This window comes from Heterodontus francisci, chromosome 5 (genome assembly GCF_036365525.1).
Source record: "Heterodontus francisci isolate sHetFra1 chromosome 5, sHetFra1.hap1, whole genome shotgun sequence".
NCBI lineage: Eukaryota > Metazoa > Chordata > Chondrichthyes > Heterodontiformes > Heterodontidae > Heterodontus > Heterodontus francisci.
The window spans coordinates 128,850,899-128,875,860 of NC_090375.1; the positions used below are offsets into that span (position 1 = coordinate 128,850,899).

Here is a 24,962-nt window from a genome sequence, read left to right on the forward strand (position 1 = left end):
ATCCTGCCGACTACGCCAAACTGTTGTGGAAAAAATCTAACCACTCTCGAGTCCATGGGATTAAAGCAAGCAAAGACCTTTATTCAAGCAATTTATGCAAGGGAGAAGACATCAGTTACCCCTGAGAGCCTTCTCAATGATACTGAGTTTACAGCACACATTTATAGGATACAATAGTGATTACTCATTGATCACACTACCCTTGACACATACCAGGTTTATGACTTGATCATTGAACTGGATTGTATGGCCCCAACAAATGCTTCCTGTTATCTCAGTCCCCAACCTTGACGCTGCTAGTTCCCATGGTTTATTGTTGCCTATCTAGTCACTAATTTGCCCTTATCTCTTTTCTTAGTGAAGCAAGGACAGTGTGTTTACACAGGCTGCTTGAGTCAATTAAATACTGAGTTGTACAATCCCAGAACAGTGGTCAAGAATCCCATCAGGCCAAAGGGTCCTTCACAACTGCAGTGTTTCTTCTAAGATTATGAATGCATTCTAATGCTAAATCTCCTAATGTTGACCCTTTGGTCCCACTTCAAAGACATTGTACTTATTGCTGACTTTTCAGCAACCAAAGGTGGTTTATAAGACGCTAAGGGGGTGATTTTCCCTGGATGCTTTGGGTGGTAAAGAGCCTCAGAGCTGGCCAAAATGGGACCTTGAGCTGCATTGTCATTTTAGCTTGCCTTTAACACAAGATTCATCTTGGAAAAGGAGTTGAAGCACGCCTAGGAACGTTGAAGGCCTGATGGACAATTAAGTTGCCTACTAGTGCTTATTAAAAAGCTGAACAGGAGTAAACAAGTCATTGTGGAGGATTTCGAGCATGATCACTTTTCATTATTGATTTGCTGCTGAAGGTTTGAAGAGGACTTTTGAAACACAGGAGACTTTTTGGGACACTTTGTCAAGATGTTATCAATATTTATTTTGCATATTCTCTGGGGATTTCACCTAAAAAAAGGGTAAGTGTTGCGCTACTGAACATTATTGGGGACCTTATAGGAGTCACCAAGAGAAAGGGAGTGCTTGGTCATGGGTATCTTGCTTGGGGCATCCCTTGGTCTGGAGAAGGAATAGGAGGAGGTCATGAAGCCAGGCAGAGCAGCACTAGCAGGGACTGGAGGAGCAGCAGAGCAAGGTGGGCTCTTTCCATACTCCCTTGTGGGTCCTGGACATCTCTCCTCCTCTGGACCTCCTCCACCAAGACCTACAATACCGTGTCTGAGAACCTGTACGATGTCTCCCTCACTCCCTGAGAGATCCTGAAAAATTCCATTGTGTGCCAGCCAGCCCACTCCACACATTCAGTGCAAGTGGGTGATGGAGAGCACATATACCATTCCATGAAAATTGCTTCTAATCAGAGCTTAACTGCGAAACCTATAGGTGTCTGTTTTAGCACTTCCATCAACAATTAATGTCAAAATTGCAATCTCAAACCAAACTTTCAAATGGGTGTATCTTAGCACAGTGCCCACTTAGTGCCTGTTTTCACCCTTTCACCAAAATAACCCTTGTGTATTTATCCATTGTTTAATTTATAGATGTTTGCAATTTTGTAGTTATTTTGCCTGCATAAGAAATGGGGTTTGTGTGTTCTAATACAGCCATTTTGCTGATTAAATTTTGTAATCTGTGAAAAAATTGTCTTCCGAACCATTTGGAAAGAAAGTGTATTGCTGTATCTTAGTTTATGAGAACAGAAAATAGCCAATCAGAATTGAAATACCTGAGAAGCAAACCTAATAGCAGTATGACAGGGGGCCTCAAAGATTTATTTTGTTCTTTTTAATTAAGATCTTTCGGAGCACCAAAGACAGAGGATACATTTTCATCTTCATTTAGGTGGTAACCTGGAGGAGTGGCTATCCCATCCTTTGTAGAATACATCTGATGGGATGAAATTTCTACCATGGGCAGGTGATCCATTTCACCAGATTATTGCCCTGGTGGTGAAGATGAAAACATATCCCAAATTTTAATGTTATTAAAGGGTACAGTTATACTGTCACTTCTGTGTGGTCTGATTCATGGCTGTGCAAAAGTGACTGTATTATCTGGTGTTAAGTCCTGACATGACTTCAGATGGAACAGTGTGAGATCCCTGCAGACCAGCTGGCTCACCTTATTTGGATTGACACCACATGCAGTGACACTCCAGGATCAGGCCAGGTTTAAAAAGTCCCCCCTAGAATTTTATAAATTCAGGCATCTTTTTATTTTAACTTTTTTTTAGAAGGTGGACACTCACACTGGGTGGCCTAATTCTAGGAGATTATGGCTTGAAATCTAACAACACTCCATGGTTGGGCATTGAGACTAGACCCTACAAAACATGTCCTCTATCCCCTGACTCCTCAGAGGAGGCCAACAGATGTCCAGGAACATTCCATAGTGGCAACAACACTACCAACCAGGAAAAACATGTACTGGTCTGAGAATGCCATATTGTACTTTTCCCCAAACCAACACAAATTAAAAATCCCAAATGCATTCATGACAGGAGGATTCTGAAATGAGCACAAGAAAGACTTCACTAGGTGTTTTGTCTTTATGTTGTTTCTGGTTCCCAGATGTTGGAAAGAATCACACTTTAATCTTTGAAAAGGCTGGAGTCAGTCTGGTTTATTACAGCACAATGCTTTGTACTGTGGAACCTGGTTGAACTGGTTCTTGTGTTACATATAACATGACTCCCCAGTGCAGATGTGAATGAGGCCCCCCACTGGAACACTTACACATAACAACTAGTTCCTAGCTAATTAGTTCCTAACACTTTACAGATCATATAACAATATATACATATATAACATCCCTCTTTCTTGAAAACATAATGCCCCTATATCAATATAACTGTCAATATAAATAAAGAAGATTATCATCCAATTTGTGGAAATATTCTGAACCCCTTTTTAGAGTCTTTTATAGTGTGTATTCTTTTTTTAATGGTATTATTATTAACGGTATTGCTTGGGTGGTAAGATGTTGTGCCTCCATTTTGTAGATTTGGCATTTGTTGCTCATAGTGGTGAGTTGGCAATGTACAGGCAATGTCGTGTCACTTGCTGGTGACGTTGTTAATGTTGTCTTGCTGGATAGTAATGTTTTCGGTATTGTTGATGGTCTTTTCTGTTGTTCCAGTTCAGGTGTAGGTCGAATATGGATTCTGTTCCTTCTCATTTGGTTACCTGTTTCGGTCTCAATGATATACGACCTTGGAGTCTCAGCTTCACTAACAACTTTTGCTGGGCTCTAGATTTTCATGATTGGATCCTGTACTTCAGTGAGTTGTTGTCTCACTTCCGCCTGGTCACTTGAAGGATGTATTTTGCTTGGCAGAGTTGTCTTATATTTTCTTCTATTTAACAGCTCTGCAGGTGATTTCATGTCAGCCTTGAGAGGTGTGGATCAGAGTGACAATAAGGCCAGGTTTGGGTCTTCCTTTATCTATTAGCATTTCACAAGTGTTCTTTTGACTGTCTGGACGTGTCATTCTATAAATCCATGTCCCTGTGGGGAGTGTGATGATGAGGTGATGGTGTTGAACCCATACTGGTCAGCAAATTTCTTAAATTCTCTGGATGTAAGTTGGGTGCCATTGTCACATATTAACCTTTCAGGAATCCCTTGCTCAGTGAACAGAATGCATACTGCTGAGACTATTGTTGTGGCTTTCAAGTCTTTTCATCTTCTGGATAAAAGGGAATTTTGAGTAGTAGACTGTGACTATGAGGTACCATTCTTGATTATGTCTGAATAAATCGACTCCTACAGTATGCCATGGTCCGGGTGGTACTTCAGTAGCTATCATATCCTCTTTCTGTTGTGAGTTTCTGTACTTCTGGCATACCTTGCATGTAGACATCATATTTTCGATATCTTTGTATATGCCTGTTCAGTACACAGCTGATCTGGCTCTGAGCTTACACTTCTCCATTCCCATGTGGCCTTCATCTATCTTTTGGAGAAGTTCTTCCTGCATTGTTTTGGGTATGATTGTTCTGGATCTGGCCAGCAGAACACCATCTTCTCGTGAGATGTCATCTCTGATAGACCAGTACTGCCATATTGCTGGCTGTGTGTGCTGTATCCTATCAGGCCATCCCTGGATCACTTGCTGAAATAGCATCTGTAACTCCTTGTCTTTGCTGGTCTCATCTCTAATTTGACTAAGTTTCTGTGGTGTTACGTTCGCTAGTTGATGAATCTTTATGCCTAGATCTTCTATCTCATGTTTCTCCTTTGGTCACAACAGAGATAGGGTGTCTGCCAGCACCATTTCTGAAGCCTCAAGAATAACCTCTGCAGCCTTGCTGGTGTTTTACATAGATTTTTCTTGTAGATCTGTTCCAGTGGACGTTGATCACTTTCCACTGTGAACTTCCTCCCATAGAGATATGTGTGGAATTTCTCACATCCATGCACGACTGCTAAAAGCTCTCTCTCTATATTGACATATCCTGTCTCAGCTGCTGTCAGAGCTTTGGATGCAAATGCTATTGGCTTTCCCTCTTGTACCAGGGCTGCTCCCAGTCCTTTTGCAGAAGCATCTACTTGCAGAATGACAGGTTTCTTTCTGTTGTAGTATGACAGACTTGTCTCCTTGCATACTACATTTTTGAGTTTGTTGAAACGCCTGTCATGTGACTCTGACACTGGTACTCTACATCTTCTTTCATCAGCTCCTGTATGTTTGTTCCGACATGTGCGCAATAAAGGAGCTCATGTATTGTATCAAACCAAGGAAACTTCTCAACTCTCTCTTATCTCTTGGGGCTTCCATCCCCAAGATGGCTGAGATTCTTTCAGTACTCGGCTTAACTCCATCAGGTGTGTACACCATTCCGAAGAACTGACATTCTGTCACTTTCACAATGCATTTGTCTGCGTTTAGCTTAATCCCAGCTTTCCTGGTTCTCTCCATGGCTTCATGTAGGTGGTTGTCATGATCTTTTCCATCTACACCATATATCTGGATATCATCAGCTATGCCAACTGCTCCTTTGCATCCCCTGTATGTCTCATCTGCTTTCTGTTGTAACACATCCTGGCTCACTTTGTGGCCAAAGGGTAGACACAGGAATTTGTACTGTCCAAAGGGTGTGTTGAATGTTGTCAACAGTGAAGATTCTGCTTCTAGCTTCACATTCCAGTAGCTATCTCTAGCATCAAGCTTGCTGAAAACTTGTCCCTGCCAGTGCTGGTGTGATTTCTTCCAATGTTGGAATAGAGTAGTGATTCCTCTTTATTGCTTGGTTAAGATCTTTGAGATCTAGGCCAATTCATAGCCGTCCATTTGGCTTCTCTCTCACCACGATGGAATTTACTCAATCTAGGCTCTGTGACTCTGGTAATTACCCTCTTTTCTTCCATTTCTTGGCGCTCTTTTTCAAGCTTTCCTTTTAGTTCTACTGGTACTTTATGTGGGGAATGAATCACTGGTTTCATCGCTGGGCCAATAGTGATGTGATACTCAAATCTTCGAAGCATCCAACCGTTTCATCAAAACACTTTGGGTACATTTGTACCAGATCTTTTTTGCTTCTTATCAGAGGGCGCTTTTCAACAGGTGTACTACCTTCGACCCTCAGTGTCGCCTCCTTCATCTCATGGTTTATTGAGATAATCTGCAGCTCTTCACAATTGCTCAACCCTAGGATAGTAGGACCATTTGTTTCTGTGACATAAAACATACAGTTAACATTTTTTCCTTTGTGTGTCCCTCTGATTTGAGTTGTTCCTAGCTGTCGAATCTCAGTTTCCCCGTATGCTGTTAGCATGATGTTGTTTGGTTTCAGAGCACCTTCCCTAGGATAACCATTTTTCTCCAAATTTTCAGGTATAGTTTGAGTGGTCAGAGTCTTCATCTGTCCGCTCGTGGCTTCATGTGCTCTGGCAGTGTCTACAGCCTGCGTTATTGTGAGCTTGTCCTGTCTGATTAGAGCTTTTTATACTTCAGGATGTGCAGAACCCCAAATGAGCTGATCTATCAGCTGTTCATCTGTGTTCTTAAATTTACATTTTCTGGCTGCATTTTTCAATCTTGCTACAAAATTGTCAATAGACTCACCTAGTTGATGTCTGAGGCCTTGAAATTCATATCGGTATATCCGATGATTTGATTTTGGCTGGAGATGGGTGCTGAATCTTTCAAAAATTTTGTCTGGGTTTCTGCTGTCCTCTTTGCTTAGGTCCCAGCTGTTAAATAAATGTAATCCTTTATCTCCAGCACACAGAAGGATACAGCTGACACTCTCCTCTTCACTAGTACATTTTAGGAAACTATTGAATGCCAAATTGCACTTTTGTTTAAACTTCTCAAAAGCCTCTATGACATCATCAGCTCCCCAATTCATGATGAGCTGTAGCAGTGCATCATTCCTGTCCCAGCCGACATTTCAATCTTTTTTTTTAGAGTTTTCGCACAAGTCACTCAGTTTTTCTGTCTCTCCCTCTCTGGCACTAATTTGGGTCACTTTTCTCAATCTGATGCTTTTAAAAATGTTGTAGGTTTACTCACAGACACTCGCTGCCACCGTGTTTCATCTTTATGTTGTTTCTGGTTCCCAGATGTTGGAAAGAATCACATTTTAAACTTGGAAAAGGCTGGAGTCAATCTCTTTTATTACAGCACCATGCTTTATACTGTAGAACCTGGTTGAACTGGTTCTTGTGTTACATAGAACATGACTCCCCAGTGCAGCCATGAATGAGAACCCCCATTGGAACACTTACACATAACAACTAGTTCCCAGCTGATAAGTTCCTAACATTTTACAGATGGTATAACAATATATTCATATATAACACTAGGCGATACCAATTCCTCAACAGCTGGAGGATAAAGTGCTGCTCCCAAACATGACCAGTATCACTTCTACACATGAAATACTTCCTCCAGCACCCAGCCATGCTCAAAACTTTTGACATGAGCAGGGCCCTCTGAATTGATATCTTTATTCCGCAATAGAACTCTGCAAACGTATCTCTATCATTTGCTCTATGCTTTCTTTCAGTTCCAAAAGCAACACTAAGGGAATCCAAGAGAGGCTTGGGAATGAGACCCAAGTCGTGAGACAGCAGAAGAGGAGTGAAAACAAGTATGAAAGCAAACACTCACAACCACCATCACAGCAGAATGCACGAGGGTCAGCATAAGATAATACATCAAGTGTAGTGCACTCCATAGATATTCCACAAATTCCACCCTGATGGATGGCTAGCACAGGGCACTAGTCAGAAAGACACACTGCCACATATATCTCGATTGTGTCCACATATTAAACCATTGTGGATAGCAGTCCAGATGATCCCAAAGAATATGACAGGACTCAAAAATTCCTATGACTCAATACAAAGAAGCACCCCCTCACTGTAAGCAAACGTAGCTGACATTGCTAGCTACAAATTGTGTTTCCTCTCCTAGTGATGAGTGCAAACTTCCAACAAGAAATGTAGACACATGTGGGACATACGCCAATGAGAATAGGTAATGTGAAGACTGCCCGAAGTGCAAGGAGAATCAAGAAGTCTAGTGTCCTTTCCCAAAACTTATTTTATCCTAACAATCCCCATGTACAAACCTAGACTGCACCACAAGACATTAAGAATGGCTCAATTGGGATAGCAGGCACAAGCTATCAAGATTCATTCCCATTCAACTGGGTCATGATTAGATTAGATTAGAGATTCAGCACTGAAACAGGCCCTTCGGCCCACCGAGTCTGTGCCGAACATCAACCACCCATTTATACTAATCCTATACTAATCCCATATTCCTACCAAACATCCCCACCTGTCCCTATATTTCCCTACCACCTACCTATACTAGTGACAATTTATAATGGCCAATTTACCTATCAACCTGCAAGTCTTTTTGGCTTGTGGAAGGAAACCGGAGCACCCGGAGAAAACCCACGCAGACACAGGGAGAACTTGCAAACTCCACACAGGCAGTACCCGGAATCGAACCCGGGTCCCTGGAGCTGTGAGGCTGCGGTGCTAACCACTGCGCCACTGTCACAAATGGCAATGACCACCTTAAAATTTCTTGATTAAGCTGAACCTAAGGAATGAAAGCAAATTACCATGATCCTCTAAAGCATGTGGTTCCTAGCTTACTCTGAACTGTATTAACAAGCTCAGTGTACCATTGTATTCTCCTGCAAGCAGTGCATGACAAAACTGATTTTGCAAAATGTATGCAAGGATTTATTTGAATAATATATTTTTTTTAATTGTCCCAATAGGTCAATAGAAATTTAAAAAAGAGCTTTACTTTTTTAAAATATAGGACAATTTATTAATTTTCTTACAAACAAATCTTCTGCTAGTTATTCTGAAAGGATGTTACAGCACTGTGGAAAAATGTAGCTTGCAATTTTTCCACCACATGGGTGATGACATTATGCCTTCTCGTGCCGAGGTGGACTTCTTAACCATAAAAAAAGATTCCAGGTGGAATGCATTATCCAGAGAACCAGCTGAAAATAATCTTCCAGTCAAATACTTCAAATAATGTATACCACCTGAGAACAATTTTTTAAACCTAGAATTTAGATCACGAGAAAATCACCAACGAACAGGAAAAGAAAAGGGCAGGTAATGTGATTGATGTGCCCAAAGCTCACCACTCATGAAATACGATATGGAAGGAATTTGAGGCTCGACACAGACTGCAGGCAGTTAAAGGCCCATTTTTAATTATTACTCAAGATAACTCCCTGATTAACAATGTGATCCTGAGGCTTAAATACCAAATCTAGCTGATCATCCATATAAAATGAATGAATGATCTTGCCTTTCATGACCTCAGGGCACCTCAAAGCATTTTACAGTGAATTAAGCATTTTGAAGAAACTGACGCAGAGATCCCCACGTCACCTCCTTTCTGGAAGGCTTGCCAAATTTAATGTCAAACAGGCACTTAAGTGGACAGTGGTGGGCCTTCCATAGAAGCTAGGACCCCGTCGCCGGAAGTCCCGCCCTTGTAGAGTTGCCAGCTAATCAGAGGCTGGTGGCTGCTGCTGCTAGAGGTGACGGTCCTGGAGGCCGAGGAGCATGTCTGGAACCAGGCCTCAGGTAGGTCAGAGCATGAGTTTTCTTGTGGGGTGGGGGTCATGGGGGAGGGGAGGTTGGCAGCAAGGGTAGGGGGTGGTCTTCAGCAGACACCCCCTTCCTGATGCCGGGTCCCTCGTTCAGGCATTGTGCCTTTGACCGAGGGATCCCCCCCCACCCCATCGACCCCCAGAGTCGGGAAGCAGCCCGCACGGTTTTCCGTCCCATGCTTCCCATGTGGTGACAGGACTGCCTGCCCCTCGGCTAATTACGGCTGCAATGGGAAGAGGCCCTTCATTGGGGATCAATTACCCAGTTAAGAGCCTCAATTGGCAGCGGGACGGGAAGGCTATTCGCAGGCCATCCTGCCCCTGACTAAATTTTGGCGGTGGTGGGGGGAGGGGCGGGTGTTCCCGCCCCCAATTTTATGCTCTCCCCACCTCCAAACCCACTGTGGGGGAGAACATAAAATTCCCCCCTAGTCTCTGTTGTAATGTAGGAAATGAGTGCTGAAAGGATAGTCTGTTTTTTGTAGCTGGTTTCTTGTTGTTAAAAGTACTATTATATTCTTGCTATATTTCTTAGCAATTTTACTAGCCAGTCAGAAAGTCATGGAGAAGGAAAGCACCTAAGTTCCATTCCCAATTGATCGAGGGGGAGGCCCAGAATATGTGCTATTATACAGCTCCTCTTGTATTCTAACTCATTTAATTCAAACCTTTAAATTGCAGTTGGGAGGCAGAGCATGGACAGAACACCCATTCACCCCCACATCAAGGGGGTGTAGGAGAAAGTTCTCAGCTGTTCTCAGGAAATCCCTTCCATTATGCACTTGAAAGGCCTCAGTGAACTCACACCTGTTAAGCCTCATAGGAGTTCCTATGAAGCCTTCTGAAGATGCCAAACTAGATTAAGGGCATAACCCAAAGACTAGAAAAAGGCAATGGCCCAATCTTACCTCAATCAGCTTGTGCTCCATCATATACTGAATTTCCTCCCGAACCTGGGTCAGTTTCCTGAGATCTTGGCGATAGGGATTTTGTTTTATGGGAGGGGTCTCTCCTACATCCACATCATGTAGAGTTAGGGTTTTTCTCCCCTGGTTTGTCCCTGCAGATCTGTTTAAATGCTGTGAGCAGCCTTGTTAGGTATCCTCTCTGTTCTGCATTTAAATAGGAGAGCTCGGTGTCTAATTTCAAAAACGTTTTAGTGTTAGCTAACCAGACAGTAGGTAGTTCAATTTGGGATTCCTCCAGGCCTCCCCCTGACTCGTCCTCACTATCCCTTTTGCCCTCCTCTTTGTGAGTTTCTGACAGACCTGTGCTTGTTTGTCCCCTTCCCAGCCGTAGTACTGTTTTAACATATTGATGTGGCACAGCCTTTCCCCCTGTCTGGGGTATCAATTAAATAATTGACTTTTCTAATTTTCTTTACTACTCTGATTGGGCCACTGAACTTGGCTTTCAATGATTCTCCCTGTATTGGTAACAGCACTGACACATGGTCTCTGGGCTGAAATATTCTGGCCTTGGCATGTTTATCTGTCTGCTATTTCATAACTGTCTGGGAGGTTTTTAGGTGTTCCTGAGCCATTGCACAGGCTCTCATGAACTGCTCCTGGAACATGGAGATGTAGTCTAACATGGAAGGCTCATTCCTGTGCCCTTAAAACCTCTCCTTAATTAATTTGAGAGGACCTCTCACCTCATGTCAATCAACTAATTCAAAGAGACAGAAGCCAGTGGACTCATTTGGTGAGTGTCTGGTAGCAAACAGAAGAAATCCCAGTCCTTTGTTCCAGTCATGGAGGTACACATAACAGTATGCCCTGATCATTGTCTTTAGGGTCTGGTGGTACCTCTCCAGAGCCACTTGTGACCGTGGGTGGTTGGCTGAGGACTTTATCTGGGTTATGCCCAGATTACCCATGACCTTTTGAAAGATACTATACATGAAATTTGTGCCCTGATCCAACTGGATCTCAACAGGCAGCCTGTATCAGCTGAAGAATTGGGTTAGCCCCTCCACCACTACCTTGGCAGAGATAGTTCTTAGGGGGATGGCCTCTGTGAAACTAATAGGCACACCCATAATCGTGAGAAGATACTGGTAGCCCCGTTTTGTTTTCGGCAGAGGCCCCGCACAATCCACCAACACTCTGCTGAAGAGTTCCCCAAAAGCTGATAGAGAATTTGGGGTGCAGGTTTTATTGCAGGTTGAGGCTCCCCACAATCTGGTACGTGTGACAAGTTTTACAGAACTCCACCACATCCTCGTGGAGTTGTGGCCGGTCAAAATGCTGTCTTATGCGGGCTTGGGTTTTTTGGATACCGACATGTCCAACCATTGGAAGATCATGGGCTATTCTCAATATTTCCCTACGTACCTTGGCAGCACCACTACCATTATCAGCTCTTCATCTGCAGGTCTGTGAGGACGTCTCCACTTCCTCATCAGCACCTCATTCTTTAAATAGTAGCATTCTGGGACTCCCTCTGCTTCAGCTTGAGCTTCAGTGTGAGCAGTCTGTGCTAACCTATTTAACACAGGGCTGGCTTGCTGAGCTTTAACCTAGGAAGACCAGCTTAATACCTCCTTTGGGTCTTCTAACTTCCCAAACAAGGTTTCGGATAACCAGACAGTAGGGTCATCCATCTGCAGTGCCAGTTCAGCCTCCACTGACAGAGTTTCTTTCGCCATGGACTGGGTCACCACACAGTCAGGAAAAATGTCAAGGACCTTTTCCAGTAACTGCTCAGTCTCCCTGACCTCTTCCAATCTCTAAAACCACTGGGGAAGCTACCATCTTCAACCCCCCCCACCCCCCCACGCCCCCCAGATCATTACCCAGGAGCAGGTCGACCTCGTCCACAGGTAAACTAGGGACAATGCCCACAGTTACCAGTCCTGAAACAAGGTCACACTCCAGGTGCACCCAGTATAAAGGTATGGGCATATACCTCCCCCCAATACTGTTTACTAATACTCTAGCATTCAATGCACTCTCTGGGGGAAAGGTCATGCCTTTTCCCAGCAGAAGGGATTGGGTGACCCCTGTATCCCTAAGTATGACTAGAGGCTTACGTGTCTCTGGACACAAAATCCTGATAACTCTCAGGGATTTTGGTAAGTTCTTCCACACTAACAGCAGTATGTTTGCTGGGTCTTATTGCTGCAGTTAAAGCCATAGCCTGGTCTGCTGTGCTTTCCATCAGGGTCGCTGTTCCTACACTGGTCTCGTGTACCCTGATTATTCCTATGGGTTTTCTGTGTAACTTCCAGCAGACAGCTCGTAGGTGACCTGCCTTGTTACAATGGAAACTGTCACACCAACTTGCTTTGTTAAATGTTAATTTTCTTTAATACACTGACTGGAGATCTGAATTTATATATTTTTTAAGAAATTTTAAAAAGTACTGATAAAAGATGGCTTTGCTATCAGCTTAAGATGACCACCTAATTTGCAACACTGTATCCTACATTGCAAGGCCTGTGAGGAGGGAGAGGGAATATCTGCTCAATCCCCAACAAGAGCCAAGACCCAGGAAATTTAAGGGAACTGCTTGTTCTTTTTCTTTTCGCAAGAATAAATACTGCTAACTGCCATGCTTGAATCACTGGGTGACTATCATGTGACAAACCTCTCCCCATCTGTGGTTTTAAGCTTGTGTTTATCTGCAGCAGCAAGGAGAGGCATCTGGACTCTGACACGTGCAGAGCCAAGAAGGGGTCCTTCTCTTTCTCTCTCTCCATTTCAGCTTACAAGCTTCAAATCCTGCCTGTTGACTGACCACCTTTCCATATCCGGCTACAATCAGAAACCCCATTGCTGTCTCCAAGAGATCCACCAAACCAGTAATTTGCCTCTTCAAACTAAAAGCCTCAGGACCACTGAATTCAGCTAGAAGCCTGCCGAATAACCAAACCCAACAGACTGTACACCCTTTTTTCGATGGACTCTAACTTAACCAATCTACCTTTCCCCACTCTGCCACCTATTTGTGTGTGTATAAACCTCCATTGTTCACGGCATTTCTCCTGTATCTGACGAAGGGAGAACAGCATGTCAATGGTCGATCTCTCTGCACGAAAGCCACACTGTGCCTCAGGGTAGACGCGCTCGGCCAGCTTCTGGAGCCTGTTCAGAGCGACTCGAGCAAAGACTTTCCCCACTATGCTGAGCAGGGAGATTCCACGGTAGTTGTTGCAGTCACCGCGGTCACCTTTGTTTTTATAGAGGGTGATGATATTGGCATCGCGCATGTCCTGGGGTACTGCTCCCTCGTCCCAGCACAGGCATAGCAGTTCATGTAGTGCTGAGAGTATAGCAGGCTTGGCACTCTTGATTATTTCAGGGGTAATGCTGTCCTTCCCAGGGGCCTTTCCGCTGGCTAGAGAATCAATGGCATCACTGAGTTCCGATTTGGTTGGCTGTATGTCCAGCTCATCCATGACTGGTAGAGGCTGGGCTGCATTGAGGGCAGTCTCAGTGACAGCATTCTCCCTGGAGTACAGTTCTAGGTAGTGCTCAACCCAGCGGTCCATCTGTTTGCGTTGGTCAGTGATTATGTCCCCCGATTTAGATTTGAGGGGGGCGATTTTCTTGATGGTTGGCCCAAGAGCTCTCTTCATGCCATCATACATTCCCCTGATGTTTCCGGTGTCTGAGGCCAGCTGAATATGACTGCATAGGTGTTGCCAGTAGTCGTTTGCGCAACGCCTAGCTGTTCTTTGTGCAGTACTTCTGGCTGCTTTAAGTGCTGCGGATGTTAAATCGCTGGGGGCTTTCTTGTAGTTCAACAGTGCAATGCGCTTAGCGGCTATGACAGGTTCCAGCTCTTTATTGTGAGATTGAAACCAGTCTGCATTTCTCTTCGCACTTTTGCCGTAGGTGGTCAAAGCTGACTCATAGATGGCGTCTCTGATGTGGGCCCACTTGGTCTCAGCATCCCCTGTGGGAGTGTTTTGAAGGGCTGTTAGAAGTGAATTTAGAAATTTTTGTAACAGCTGTGGGTGAGAAATTCTGCTCGTGTTGATGCGCGGGTGGCCCTTCTGCTTGGAATGATGCAACTTCTTTGGTCTGAGTCTAACCTTGCTGCACACCAGGGAGTGGTCGGTGTCGCAGTCCGCACTGTGGAAGCTGCGTGTGATTTGAACACTGTTTAAGGCGGCTCGCCTTGTGACGATGAGGTCTAGCTGGTGCCAACGACGCGATCTTGGGTGCCTCCATGAAACCTGGTGACAGGGTTTAGTGTGAAAGAACGAGTTGGTGATGCAGAGGTTATGATAGGTACACAACTCAAGCAGTCTCTGCCCGTTCTCATTCATCCTTCCAACGCCATAGCGCCCAAGGCAGGAGGGCCATGAGTCATGGTCGGCCCCAACCCTGGCATTAAAGTCCCCCAGCAGGAATAGGTGTTCGGTGTTGGGGATGCTGCTAATGATGTTATGGAGTTGTTCATAGAACTGGTCTTTAGCTTCATGTGGGGAGCAGAGTGTTGGAGCATAGATGCTGAGTAGGTGTACTGGACCAGAGGTGGTGAGCAGTCGGATGGACAGCATGCGTTCCGAGCCATTTGAGGGAGGCTCTATCATGCTGAGCAAGGAGTTTCTGATGGCGAAGCCCACTCCATGCTGTCTTGGTTCTTCAGGATCCCTGCCCTGCCAGAAGAAGGTGTAGTCTTGCTCTCTTAGAGATCCGCTCCCAGGGAGGCGTGTCTCCTGAAGTGCTGCAATGTCCACATTGAATCTATTGAGCTCGTTGTTAATGATGGCGGTCTTCCGAGAATCGTTGATTTGTGTAAGGTCTTCCGACAGGCCAGGACACATAGTTCTGAAGTTCCAGCTTGCAAAGCGAAGGGCTGGTACCTTCTTTCCTTTTTTCATGTTGTTTGGTGCGGTGTATCAGTCCACCTTTCGGGCAATGACCCTGAGCTCCAAGCACCCATTGAAGCAGGCAGACTGTGGCGGGACAGAATCTTATTGAAATGCCGTGAACAACAGATGCCCCTCTACATTGCTTTCATTGATCTCACCAAAGCCTTTGACCTCGTCAGCTGACGTGGTCTCTTCAGACTACTAGAAAAGATCGGATGTCCACCAAAGCTACTAAGTATCATCACCTCATTCCATGACAATATGAAAGGCACAATTCAACATGGTGGCTCCTCATCAGAGCCCTTTCCTATCCTGAGTGGTGTGAAACAGGGCTGTGTTCTCGCACCCACACTTTTTGGGATTTTCTTCTCCCTGCTGCTTTCACATGCGTTCAAATCCTCTGAAGAAGGAATTTTCCTCCACACAAGATCAGGGGGCAGGTTGTTCAACCTTGCCCGTCTAAGAGCGAAGTCCAAAGTACGGAAAGTCCTCATCAGAGAACTCCTCTTTGCTGACGATGCTGCTTTAACATCTCACACTGAAGAGTGCCTGCAGATTCTCATCGACAGGTTTGCGGCTGCCTGCAATGAATTTGGCCTAACCATCAGCCTCAAGAAAACGAACATCATGGGGCAGGACGTCAGAAATGCTCCATCCATCAATATTGGCGACCACGCTCTGGAAGTGGTTCCAGAGTTCACCTACCTAGGCTCAACTATCACCAGTAACCTGTCTCTAGATGCAGAAATCAACAAGCGCATGGGTAAGGCTTCCACTGCTATGTCCAGACTGGCCAAGAGAGTGTGGGAAAATGGCGCACTGACACGGAACACAAAAGTCCGAGTGTATCAGGCCTGTGTCCTCAGTACCTTGCTCAACGGCAGCGAGGCCTGGACAACGTATGCCAGCCAAGAGCGACGTCTCAATTCATTCCATCTTCGCTGCCTTCGGAGAATACTTGGCATCAGGTGGCAGGACTATATCTCCAACACAGAAGTCCTTGAAGCGGCCAACACCCCCAGCTTATACACACTACTGAGTCAGCGGCGCTTGAGATGGCTTGGCCATGTGAGCCGCATGGAAGATGGCAGGATCCCCAAAGACACATTGTGCAGCGAGCTCGCCACTGGTATCAGACCCACCGGCCGTCCATGTCTCCGCTATAAAGACGTCTGCAAACGCGACATGAAATCGTGTGACATTGATCACATGTCGTGGGAGTCAGTTGCCAGCATTCGCCAGAGCTGGCGGGCAGCCATAAAGACAGGGCTAAATTGTGGCGAGTCGAAGAGACTTAGTAGTTGGCAGGAAAAAAGACAGAGGCGCAAGGGGAGAGCCAACTGTGCAACAGCCCCGACAAACAAATTTCTCTGCAGCACCTGTGGAAGAGCCTGTCACTCCAGAATTGGCCTTTATAGCCACTCCAGGCGCTGCTTCACAAACCACTGACCACCTCCAGGCGTGTATCCATTGTCTCTCGAGATAAGGAGGCCCAAAAGAAAGAAAGAAAGAAAGAATAAACCTCTAGTGTGTATGTGTGAGTGAAAGTTGGTGCATAGTTTATTATTTTCATGAGTTCAGTTTAGGTACAATAAAGCTAACCTTTTTCTTTGTTAACTCAAGAAAACCTGTCCAATTGGTTCTTGTAATGATCGTAGCAAGTAAGTAATCAAACAGCTGCTGAATTGGCCAGTACATCCACTTTAAGAAAGAATTAAACCTGTTGTGGTCAAACAAGGAGAGGGAAAAGAGGGAAGCCTTTCAACCCCTCCTCACTTGACCATAACAGAAATTTGGGGGCTCACGTCTGGGATTAAAGCCAAAGACAAATGGAAAATTGGAAGTGGGAAACTAAATTGATCCCTAGCAATAATTTAAAAACTTCAATACAGGTTTTCTTGTTGTTTTCAGTGCTAGAGGATTGAAATGTCCACATTCAAGGCCAATACCTTCCGAGAACAGAGTGAAGTAACTTGGGCCTGGTTAAAAGCCCTATTTGTTGAAGAGTCGAGGAATGTAGCTGGGCAGTGAGAGATTACCATCCGTCCAAAAGCTTGGAAGCCTGAAATCCTAAAACTTGAAGATACAGTTAGAACAGAGGAGACGAGAATTAGAATTCCTGAAGGAGAAGGAGGAGAGAGCATTCCAGGAAAGGGAAAAAGAAAGAGCTTTCCAAAGGGAGTTAAGGCAGCTTGAACTGAATATGGGAAGACCTAATGTACTCAGTGAAGGCACCACTAGTGAGGGAACTACCCCTAGCTCAGGAATGAATGCTGAGCTCTTAAACTTCTCCCAATTGATACCAAAGTTGAAAAGCTTGCAAAACAGTTGAGGTAGCCAATAGACAGCTGAATATTTTATTTATTTTTTTTAGAGATACAGCACTGAAACAGGCCCTTCGGCCCACCGAGTCTGTGCCGACCAACAACCACCTTACAGTAATCCCATATTCCCTACCACCTGCCGACACTAGGAGCAATTTACAATGGCCAATTTACCTATCACCTGCAAGTCTTTGGCTGTGGGAGGAAACCGGAGCACCTCGTGAAAACCCATACGGTCACAGGGAAAACTTGCAAACTCCACACAGGCAGTACCCAGAATCGAACCTGGGTCCCTGGAGCTGTGAGGCTGCGGTGCTCGCCACTGTGCCACCCCAATACTGTTGTTGCAAAGAAAACTAACACGAAAAGCCCATGAGGTTTATTCACCATTGCCTGATGAGAGTTCATCAGATTATGAGGTGACTAAAAATGTTATCCTGAGCACAAATGAGCAAGTATTGGAGGCATACCGGCAAAAATTCCGAACTCTCCGAAAGCAGACAGAACAAACAGTCACCGAGTTTGAAAGGGTTGAAAAACTCACTTTCAACTGATGGATAAGGGCACTTAAGATAGAGTCCACCTATGACAGCCTCAGAGAAGTGATCCTCCTTGAGGAGATCAAAAACTCACTTCCCCTTTACCATAAAAAAAACACATGGAGGAGCAAAAGGTTCCAAGAGCCGGGCAAGCAGCAATCCTGGCTGATGATTATACACTTATTCACAAGCCCTTTCCCCAAGGGAAACCATGCCCAAGTCACCTCCAAAAGCATGAAAAGGATAGAAGGCAGGAGGGTGATAGGAGGATGAACAGCCATGGGTGAGAAGGGAGAGCTGGAAACAAAGAACAAAGAACAGTACAGCACAGGAACAGGCCATTTGGCCCTCCAAGCCTGCGCCGATCTTGATGCCTACTTGAACTAAAACCTTCTGCACTTCCGGGGCCCATATCCCTCTATTCCCATCCTATTCATGTATTTGTCAAGATACCTCTTAAACGTCGCGATCATACATGCTTTCACCACCTCCCCCGGCAGCAAGTTCCAGGCACTCACCACCCTCTGTGTAAAGAACTTGCCTCGCACATCCCCTCTAAACTTTGCCCCTCTCACCTTAAACCGATGTCCCCTCGTAACTGACTCTTCCACCCTGGGAAAAAGCTTCTGACTATCCACTCTGTCCATGCCACTCATAACTTTGTAAACCTCTATCATGTCGCCCCTGCACCTCTGTCGTTCCAGTGAAAATAATCCATGTTTATCCAACCTCTCCTCATAGCTAATGCCCTCCAGACCAGGCAACATCCTGGTAAACCTCTTCTGTACCCTCTCCAAAGCCTCCACGTCCTTCTGGTAGTGTGGCGACCAGAATTGCACGCAATATTCTAAGTGTGGCCTAACTAAAATTCTGTTCAGCTGCAGCATGACTTGCCAATTTTTATACTCTATGCCCCGACCGATGAAGGCAAGCATGCCGTATGTCTTCTTGACTACCTTATCCACCTGCGTTGCCACTTTCAGTGACCTGTGGACCTGTACGCCCAGATCTCTCTGCCTGTCAATACTCCTAAGGGTTCTGCCATTTACTGTGTATGTCCACCTGCATTAGACCTTCCAAAATTCACATTTGTCTGGATTAAACTCCATCTGCCATTTCTCCGCCCAAGTCTCCAACCGATCTATATCCTGCTGTATCCTCTGACAATCCTCATCACTATCCACAACTCCACCAACCTTTGTGTCGTCCGCAAACTTACTAATCAGACCAGCTACATTTTCCTCCAAATCATTTATATATACTACAAACAGCAAAGGTCCCAGCACTGATCCCTGCGGAACACCACTAGTCACAGCCCTCCATTCAGAAAAGCACCCTTCCACTGCTACCCTCTGTCTTCCATGACCGAGCCAGTTCTGTATCCATCTTGCCAGCTCACCTCTGATCCCGTGTGACTTCACCTTTTGTACCAGTCTGCCATGAGGGACCTTGTCAAAGGCTTTACTGAAGTCCATATAGATAACATCCACTGGCCTTCCTTCATCAATCACCTTCGTCACTTCCTCAAAAAACTCAATCAAGTTAGTGAGACATGACCTCCCCTTCACAAAACCATGCTGCCTCTCGCTAATAAGTTTGTTTGTTTCCAAATGGGAGTAAATCCTGTCCCGAAGAATCCTCTCTAATAATTTCCCTTCCACTGACGTAAATCTCACCGGCCTATAATTTCCTGGATTATCCTTGCTACCCTTCTTAAACAAAGGAACAACATTGGCTATTCTCCAGTCCTCTGGGACCTCACCTGTAGCCAATGAGGATGCAAAGATTTCTGTCACGGCTCCAGCAATTTCTTCCCTTGCCTCCCTCAGTATTCTGGGGTAGATCCCATCAGGTCCTGGGGACTTATCTACCTTAATGCTTTGCAAGACGCCCAACACCTCCTCCCTTTTGATAACGACATGACCAAGACTATCTACACTCCCTGCCCTAGGCTCATCATCCACCAAGTCCTTCTCTTTGGTGAATACTGATGCAAAGTACTCATTTAGTACCTCACCCATTTCCTCTGGCTCCACACATAGATTCCCTCCTCTGTCCTTGAGTGGGCTAACCCTTTCCCTGGTTACCCTCTTGCTCTTTATATATGTATAAAAAGCCTTGGGATTTTCCTTAATCCTGTTTGCCAATGACTTTTCATGATCCCTTTTAGCCCTCCTGACTCCTTGCTTCAGTTCCTTCCTACTGTCTTTATATTCCTCAAGGGCTTCGCCTGTTCCTAACCTTCCAGCCCTTACGAATACTTCCTTTTTCCTTTTGACTAGGCTCACAATATCCCGCGTTATCCAAGGTTCCCGAAACTTGCCAAACTTATCCTTCCTCCTCACAGGAACATGCTGGTCCTGGATTTAAATCAACTGACCTTTGAAAGACTCCCACATGTCAGATGTTGATTTACCCTCAATCAGCCGCCCCCAATCTAAATTCTTCAGTTCCTGCCTAATATTGTTATAATTAGCCTTCCCCCAATTTAGCACCTTCACCCGAGGACTACTCTTATCCTTATCCACAAGTACCTTCAAACTTATGGAATTATGGTCACTGTTCCTGAAATGCTCCCCTACTGAGACTTCGAACACCTGGCCGGGCTCATTCCCCAATACCTGGTCCAGTACGGCCCCATCCCTAGTTGGACTATCTACGTATTGTTTCAAGAAGCCCTCCTGGATGCTCCTTACAAATTCTGCCCCATCCAACACTAAGTGAGTCCCAGTCAATATAGGGGAAGTTAAAATCACCCACCACTACAACCCTGTTACCTTTACATCTTTCCAAAATCTGTCTACATATCTGCTTCTCTACCTCCTGCTGGCTGTTGGGAGGCCTGTAGTCAACCCCCAACATCGTGACTGCACCCTTCCTATTCCTGAGCTCCACCCATATTGCCTCCCTGCATGACCCCTCCGAGGTGTCCTCCCGCAGTACAGCTGTGATATTCTCCTGAACAAGTAATGCAACTCCCCCACCCCTTTTACATCCCCCTCTATCCTGCCTGAAGCTTCTAAATCCTGGAACATTTAGCTGTCAATCCTGCCCTTCCCTCAACCAAGTCTCTGTAATAGCAACAACATCATAGTTCCAAGTACTAATCCAAGCTCTAAGTTCATTTGCCTTACCTGTTATACTTCTCGCATTGAAACAAATGCACTTCAGACCACCAGTCCCGCTGTGCTCCGCAACATCTCCCTGCCTGCTCTTCCTCTTAGTCTTACTGGCCTTATTTACTCATTACTCATTTATTTCACCTGCTGTCCTACTGCTCTGGTTCCCACCCCCCTGCCACACTAGTTTAAACCCTGCCGAGTGATGCTAGCAAACCTCGCAGCCAGGATATTTGTGCCCCTCCAGTTTAGATGCAACCCATCCTTCTTGTACAGGTCCCACCTGTCCCTGAAGAGATCCCAATGATCCAGATATCTGAAACCCTCCCTTCTACACCAGCTGTTCAGCCACGTGTTTAGTTGCACTATCTTCCTATTTCTAGCCTCACTGGCACGTGGCACAGAGAGTAATCCCAAGAGTACAACCCCAGAGGTCCTGTCTTTTAACTTTCTACCTAACTCCCTAAATTCCCCCTGCAGGACCTCGTCACTCTTCCTGCCTCGGTCATTGGTACCGATGTGTACCACAACCTCTGGCTGTTCACCCTCCCCCTTCAGAATGCCCCCTGTCTGTTCAGAGACATCCTTTACCCTGACACCAGGGAGGCAACATACCAGCCTGGAGTTCTTTCACATCCACACGGGGCCCTCCTCAGGCCAAAAAGATGGCGCTGAGAACAGGAGTGATGCCTGGAAGCCTGTATGTTTCCATTGTAACAAAGCAGGTCACCTTCAAGCTGTCTGCTAGAAGTTGCAGGGGAGACCCATAGGTTTAGTCAGGGTACACCGCACCTGATGGAAAACACAGCAGACCAGGCTGTGGCTTTAAGTGCAGCAATAAGACCCAGTAAACCTACCGCTGAGAGTGTGGGAGAACTTACCAAAATCCCTGTGAGTTACCAGGATTTTGTGTCCAGAGGAGAAGTGACCCCATACCCTTCGAGTGACATGAGTAAGACCATTGTCATACTTTGGGATACAGGCATGACCTTTCCCCCAGAGAGTGCATTAAATGCTAAAGTCCTAGTAAATGGTATCGAAGGAAGGTTTATACTGGATGCACCTGGAGTGAGACCTTGTTTCCTGACCGTTAACCGTGGGGATTATCCCCAGTTGACCTGTGGGCGGGGTTGACCTGCTCCTGGGTAATGATCTGGTGGGTGTGAAGATGGTAGCTTCCCCAGTGGTTTGAGAGAGACTGAAAGAGGTCAGGGAGACAGAGCAGTTACAGGAAAAGGTCCCTGACTGTGTGGTGACCTGGTCTATGGCAAAGCAAGCTCTGTCAGAGGAGGCTTAACTGGCACTGCAGACATATGACCCTACTGTCTGGTTATCTGAAACTTTCTTTGGGAAGTTAGAGAACCCAAAGGATGGGTTAAACAGGTCTTCCATGGGCAAGGCTCAGCAAGCCGACCCAAGGTTAAAAAAGATAGCACCGACTGCCCAAACCAAAGCTGAAGCAGAGGGAGTTCCAGAGTGCTACTATTTAAAGGATGAGGTACTGATGAGGAAGTGGAGACCTCCTCACAGACCTACTGATGAAGAGTGGACAGTCGTTCACCAGTGGTGCCACTAAGATACCATAGGGAAGTATTAAGAATAGCACACAAGATTCCAATGATACATGTCGGTGTCAGAAAAACCCAAGCCCACATAAGACAGCCATTTCACTGGCCACATCTCCACAAGGATGTGATGGAGTTCTGTAAGACTTGCCGCATATGCTAGGTTGTGGGGAAGCCTCAACCTACAATAAAGCCTTCACCCCTAATTCCATACTGGCTTTTGGGGAACCATTCAGCAGAGTGCTGGTGGAACGTGTGGGGCACCTGCCGAAAACAAAAGGGGGATACCAGTATCTTCTCACCATTATGGATGTGGCTATCCAATTTCCAGAGGCGATCCCTCGAAGAACTGGCTCTGCCAAGGTAGTGGTGGAGGGGCTAACCCAATTCATCACATAATATGGGCTGCCTGCTGAGATCCAGTCGAATCAGGGGACAAATATTTTGTCGGTATGTTTCAAAAGGTCATGAGTAATTTGGGCATGACACAGCTAAAGTCCTCAGCATATCACCCACATTCACAAGGGGCTTTAGAGTGGTACCACCAGACCCTAAAGACAATGATCAGGGCATATTGCTATGACTACCCCCCGTGAGTGGGATAAAGGGCTGGGATTTCTTCTGTTTGCTACCAGAGACTCATCCAATGATTCCATTGGCTTTAGTCCCTTTGAATTAGTTTCTGGACATGAGGTGAGAGGTCCTCTTAAACTAATCAAGGGGAGGTTTTTAGGACACAGGGACGAATCTTCCTTGTTACACTACATCTCCATGTTCCAAGAACAGCTCACGAGAGCCTGTGCAGTGGCTCAGGAACACCTAAAAACCTTCCACATAGCTATGAAAAGGCAGGCAGATAAACATGCCAAGGCCAGAACATTTCAGCCCGGAGACCATGTGTTAGTGCTATAACCAATACAGGGAGAACCATTGAAAGCCTGTTTCAGTGGCCTGTACAGAGTAATAAGAGAATTAGCAAGGTAAATTTTGTAATTGACACCCCAGATCATAGGAAAAAGCATAGGCTGTGCCACATCAATATGTTAAAACGGTATCACAATCAGGAAGGGGATAAACAAGCAAAGGTCTGTCAGAAAAGAGGAGGGCGAAAGGGACAGTGAGGACAAGTTAGAGAGAGGCCTGGAGGATTCCCCTTCTGTTCAGTTAGCTAACACTGAGATGTTGGGGAAATTAGACACTGTACTCTCCTATTTAAACGCAAAACAGAGAGGAGACACAACAAGGCTGCTCATAGCATTTAAAGGGATCTGCAGGGACAAACCCAGGTGCACAACCCTAACCCTACACGAGGTCCATGTAGGAGAGACCCCCTTCCATAAATCCCTCTCGACAAGTCCCTCCAGATCTGTGGTTTTAAGCTTACGTTTATCTGCAACAGCAAGGAGATGCTTCTGGACTCTGTCACGTGCAGAGACAGGTCAGGGTCCCTCTCCTTTTCTCTCTCTAGTTCAGCTTACAAGCTTCAAATTCTGCCTGTTGATCGACCACCTTTGCATACTCTGGCTACAATCAGAAACCCTGTTGGAGGAAATCATTCGTATCACTGTCTGCAGGAGACCCACCAAATCAGTCGTCTACCTCTTCAAACTAAAAGCCTCCGGACTACTGAATTCAGCTAGAAGCCAGCCAAATCACCAAATCTCACAGACTGTACATCCCTTTTTTCAATGGACTCCAACTCAACCAATCTACCTTTCCCCACTCTGTAACCTATTTGTGTGTGTGTAAACCTCTAGTGTGTGTGTGTGAAAGTTGGCATGTAGTATATTATTTTCATTAGTTCAGTTTAGATAAAATAAAGTTAACCTCTTTCTTTGTTAAACTCAAGAAAACCTGTCCAAATGGTTCTTGTTATGATCATAGCAAGTAAGTAATCAAACACCTATTGAATTGGTCAGTACATCCATTTTAAGAAAGAATTAATCCTGTTGTAGTCAAACAAGGAGAAGGAAAAGAGGGAAGCACTTTGACCCCTCCTCACCTGACCGTAACAAAACACACAGGCTTTCAGGCATCACTCCATTCTCAGCACCTCCCTTTTTGGCCTGAGGAGGGCCTCCTGTGTTTCCAGCTTTCCCTTCTCCTCCATGGCTGTTCATGTTCCTATCAACCTGCCACCTTCTATCTTTTTTGTGTTTTTGGAGGTGACTAGGGAAGGGTTTCCCTTGGGGAAAGAGTTTGTGGACAAGCATATAATCATCAGCCAGCATTGCTGCCTGCCTGGCTCTTGGAATCTTTTGTTCCTCCATGTGGGTTTTAATGGAAAGGGGAAGCGTGTTTTTGAACGCCTTGACAAGGATCTCCTCTCTGAGGTTTTCATAGTGGGCCTCTATCATAAGAGCCTGTATCCATTGGTCAAAGGCGAGTTGCTTAGTTCTTTCAAACTCAATGTAGGTTTGCTCAGGCTGTTTTCGGAGGGTTCAAAAATTTTGGCAGAATGCCTCTGGTACC

At 45.5% G+C, this 24,962-nt stretch overlaps 1 long non-coding RNA gene across 1 annotated transcript in view; it reads left to right on the top strand.

Moving 5' to 3' along the window:
- The first annotated feature begins 9,009 nt into the window (after positions 1–9,009).
- LOC137369614 (uncharacterized) overlaps positions 9,010–24,962 on the top strand; it is a 58,922-nt gene continuing 42,969 nt past the window's right edge. Inside the window, exon 1 of the long non-coding RNA XR_010974983.1 lies at positions 9,010–9,090. This is a non-coding gene — a long non-coding RNA (uncharacterized lncRNA). The remainder of the gene's footprint in view (positions 9,091–24,962) is intronic.